This window comes from Strix uralensis, chromosome 2 (genome assembly GCF_047716275.1).
Source record: "Strix uralensis isolate ZFMK-TIS-50842 chromosome 2, bStrUra1, whole genome shotgun sequence".
Taxonomy (NCBI): domain Eukaryota; kingdom Metazoa; phylum Chordata; class Aves; order Strigiformes; family Strigidae; genus Strix; species Strix uralensis.
The window spans coordinates 114,908,531-114,913,688 of record NC_133973.1 but is presented as its reverse complement, the minus strand read 5'-3'; positions in this window follow the sequence as shown (position 1 = coordinate 114,913,688).

Genomic DNA, 5,158 nt, shown 5'->3' with positions numbered 1-5,158 from the left:
AGCCACCACCCCACAGGTTTTCATCTGGAAATGTAGGTCCAGGATCTTCATCTCAGGAAACTATTTTGAGCCCCTGGCCTGCTTCTCTTTGCACAGCTGTCAGAAATAGTTCTCAGCTTTATCAGAAAAACAACAAAGATAAACCAAACAAATCTCACAGTAGGAAACAGTGGGGGTTTCATATCATGTTACTCCAGGTGTCTACAGGATCTGTGCTAGGCTCTTGAGACAATGGTATTCATCTGAAAATGTTGGGAACTGCATCCCTTGTGGGTGTTTCTCTCTGTTGACTTTGAAGAGAGCATGGAAAGACTGGATTGTGAACCACTTCTGGCCCAATGAATCTCAAAAGATTTATCCATATCGCATGTATCATACCTATTTTCTGAGACCTACAGCAGCAGATAGATGGATGGGCTGTTAGGTGGGTAGGTACTCCAATATCCTATAAGTACTCCAATATCCTGTCTTACTGTTTAGCTATTTTCAAAATATATGTGTATACACATATGCACAAATATATACATACCAGTGACATGATTATCTGTTAAACAAATACATATGTTGCTAGTATAACTCATTCCTATTTTTCATCAGTTGTGTCATGAAATAACTGAACTGGCTGTTAGAACTAGTGCCTTAATTTTTTCCATAGATGAAATTTCCTATGAGAGGGAATCTTTTAGATTTCATACTAGCAAAATGCATGGACTGAGCTTTGGCAAATTCTACAAATTTCTAGAGTGCAGAATAATATCCAGAGGCCTCTCAGATGACTCTGGCACATTTGGCTGAAGGCATGGAGACCCTCTGCTCTGTCCTTCTGTCAAGGATGCTGGAGAAACACGTCTATAAAATACCCCCATCAGTCAGTGAACAGCTGATGACAAGTGGAGTTGCAGTAATGGTGGCCACCAAGTTCACACTCCCTTCTTGCCATTGTTTGCTGAAGATGAGAGCCCATGGGGACTTGTGGAGACAGCTGACAAGGGGTGCTAGCGTAGCAACCCACAGCTGTTGTGGACATCTGAGTGAAACCCCTCAGCATATCAAACACTAACCTGTGCTCTGAGCTGCTCTTTGTTGGGCAGTGAAGGTTTTTTTTGCTCCAGCTGACCCAAGTGTGTGGCTCACTTCCTGGGGATGTTGCAGAAGGCAGCTTGAGCAATGGCCCACTCGAGGTGTCTGGCAGGAAGGAAAGCTCATTCCCACTTGTTTCTGGCTTGTGGTTTGGCAGCAACCTGCAAGAAAGGACATGGGAGTTTATTCCCTTTCCTGCAGACCAGGTCTCCAGCATCCTTGGCAAGTGCTGCAATCAGCCACCCCTCTTCAAAGACTATATGGTATACTGAATTCCACTTCAAACACTGAGAAGGTGACTGTGCCAACATATCCCTGTTGTTCCTTCATGGCACAGCCCAAGCAGCTTCCTACTTCATGGATGTGAGCAGTTGTCTGTTTCACTGAGCTAACAAGACTCCCTGATGTTTCTGGACAGACTCAGGCAGCTCATTAAGAACCATTCTGGAGCATCTCCCTCTCTTCATTGACTGTCTAGGAAGCTTATGTACTCAGAGTGACTCTTCTGTGACCAAAACATCTTCTGAAGTGTTACTGAAGATGTGAAAGGCCTGCAATGACCTACGTCAGTTGCTCACTGATGCAACTAAGTCAGCAGGAGGACTCTGCTAAAAATCATCACCTGAGATGGCCACTTACTTACACAATACCTGCCCCTCCAAGGGGGCTGTGATAAGACGTCCTCCCAGCACACAGTGCCAAACCTCCACTGAGAAAACAGGCAGAAAAGAGAGGAAGCTTTGGCTTGCTCCAGGAGCATCTCAGATGAACCACTCCCTGCTGGGAGCAACCCAGAGATTTCATCCAGCTCTGACATCCCAGGCTGAGGCAGCCCCTGCCCTTGGCAGCCTGGGACCAGGGACTGCACACCAGTATGAGAGGCAGAGCCTGGCAGCAGTGCCTTCCTGCCACGCACCAGGCAATCAGACCATGCTATGCCTGAACAAGAGCCCTTTGCTTCCTGCCTACTGGGTGGGTGCAAGGAAATTTCCGTAGGTGAGAAGAAAAGGCTCAGACCACTCTTCAGTCCAAGGCCGTGAATTGATAGTGTGTTCCAGAGGCAATGGGCGCAGGACCTGGATGATCACAGCGGGCTCCTGGCCCAGGCTCTTTTTCTGCTTGGGAAAAAACCCAACCACACACCAACAAAAAAAACTCTTTTCAAAGAAGTCCAGGAGCAAAGGCTGATGCATCAACTTGCTCCAAGGACATCTTTCCACTGCAGAATGGACTCGTGCCTGGTCCTTGAGCATGTCAGCCAGTGTTTCTCATGTCCATGCAGAGGAGCTGAGGGAAGTCTGTGGAAGGACACCTTCTCCTCTGTGACTGGCCACACAGATACTGCAGGTACCAAGGTTGAGGGAAGGGTCTTCGGGAGGATGCCAGGTTCCTTGGTGACCTGACTGACTTTAGACAACCTGTGAACTTCTGTGTTGTTTTCTGAGACAAGAAACAACTCTGTCTTCCCCAGCCCTGTAGACAGAAATGCTCTTTGCCTTCCTCTTTAGCTGAGACACCCTTAAGGCTGCACATTGCTCACATCCACCCTCTCCTGTGAGGGACACACGGCTGAACCTGTGCTTTGAGATGTGCGGTGGCTGGTGGCTGCCTGGCTGTTTCAGGACACAAGGAATGTCAACCCTGATTTCTGTTATCCTGTAAGGCAGCAGCACTCCGAGAAGTAGTTCACTCCTGGCACAGTGGAGACACCCACTGCATGTGGTGGTTTCCATGCATTGTCCAGCTGTGGACAGATATTTGGATGCCAGATAGCTAGCGCAAACAGGGAATTGCATTATTCAGAAATACCCTGGAGCATGGGAATAACTTCCCACACACTGGTGACAGAAATCAAAGTAGCTGAGAAGTTGCTATCATCTGGGAGCTGATTGTCTCAGTCTGCCCCAGATTGATAACTACCTGGTGTGATATTAGCTGTGAGCTCTGAGGATAGGGATGTTTGCCATGTAATGAATATAGTGGTTTACTCAGGGGCAGTGACCTAAGAAAGGATCTGAAACAGCAGCTGAATTTCACAGAACAGGCTGCAGTGAGGCTGCAGGCATCTCCTGTAGCACACAAACCCATCCCCTGCGAAGGGGATCCTCATCCAAGTCTCCGTGGGTCATCAAAGGAAGCTTGTGGCAAACTTGACAGCCACATGTTACAGGGAACTTTTCTGACCTTACACCAAACACACACATTTTCTCTAAAGATAGCTGAGCTCAGCACTACCTTGTGAGACCCCTCTTTGCCTCCACAGGCTGGATGCATGAAAGTGATACCCTGACCACAGAACAGCTGACAGAGGGACCTTTAGTGGAGGTTGAATATATGCCAGTGGCAAGATGGTAGCGCATTTGGCCAGTGGGTGCCAGGAGGATGCTGTCTTCTGATGACAGAGAGGCTAATGTTGGCTGGCTGGGCATGGCGTGACCTCTGCAAGAAGCAGACAGGAATTTTGCTCAGTTCCTCCGAGACTGTGCCGAGTGGCCAGCATGGCTCAGGCTCCAGGCACAGTCCCAAGTGTCTGCTGGGTGGAAGCAGGTGAGCAAAGGACATGAAAGCGTCCTGATACACCCACATACGCGCTTCACCTAGGTGTGCAGAACAGGAAACAGAATATGCACCTTGCACATCATGTTCATATCAGGCTACTGCTGTGATAATGGCAGTGTTTAGAAACGGATTAAGGGCTTTGGGCACAACTTCCCACCTCTTTCTTCTCTCCAAGCACTGAAGCATGAGTGTGCTGTCCATGCCTCTTCATTAGCAGTTAATACAAAGTTAAAACAACACAACACATAGGTGGGATTTCACTCACATAACTACAGATGTCCAAGTCTGAGTTAGCTGTTCCTTTGTGGCAGGTGAAGACTCACGCACTAAACATGCTGGGTCCATCTGCCTGGTGCCCATGTCGAGCCAGCAGTTAGCAGAAGGCCTTTGCCTTTCCTGAGCACTGCTCAGGTGTTGTCTCCTAAGGGCTTGGCTGGCTGCCTGGTCCTGCCCAACAGGGAAAAAGCCCAGCCCTGCTGTTCCCACCAAGGGGGCATCAAAACCTTCGCAGCTGTACGCTGGGAATGTGCACAGCCCTGGTCAAAAAGGGAGGCACTGGCGAGGCAGGGACATGGAGGCAGAGGGACCTGTGCCAGGACCTGGTTTGAGAGGGGTGACTGAGGTGGGAAGCAGAACATGGTGCAAGTGTAAGCCACCGGATGGCAAGAAGGACAATGGGCACTTTTGCTTTGCTGAATACTAATTTGGACGCCTCTTCCCCCTGGGCTCACAGAGCATCTAAGTCTATCCCGATAAAATGTCACAAAGGGTATGGGTGAAGTCACAGGGAAGGGCACAGAGGGTGTTTGCGATGTGGCCTCACCTCCAGAAGAGATTGTTTCCTTCAATATCCCTTCCATCACTCCTGCAAGGGCACTAGAGCCTCAGAGGCGGTTGACCCTGCACTTCGTGGCTCTGGAGGGGAAGCAAATCCTTGGAGCTGTTTCCACGTCCACCCATAGCTAATGTTTCATGTTGGGAAAAGTGTTAAATCCATCTAGGCTTTGAAAACACAGTGATATCAAATCTGAATTTAAAACAATTTATGTGTAGACCATTATAACATTTTAATGGGGAAAAAATACACAGTCGTTTCAAGCTTGAAGAGTCTAAGTAGTATGGTTTTGTATAAATGGCTGATATGTTATTTGTTTATTGGGCAATCTACTTTTTTATATTGTTTGTCAGGCTATATAATTTTAGGTGAAAGCTTTTTAGCATGCTGCACCTGACAGAAGAACTTCCTTTATATGCAGGTTTCTGCTCCAGTGTGCGTAGAAAATAGACCACTAATTGCCTTCTTACACCCTCTTGCACTGTTAACCAGAACCTGGCTACTCCATAAATTAGACAACCGTATTAACGGTGTTGCTGCACAAATGAGTTGAGCACTAAAGTAGCTGATTTCATTTGAGGTTCACAAGAGGATCATTTAGTTTAAGAGGCTGATTTTGGCAACTGTAGCACTCATTCATTCATTTGGAGATTTCCTAACCACAACGGGGAGGCAGCAGCGATC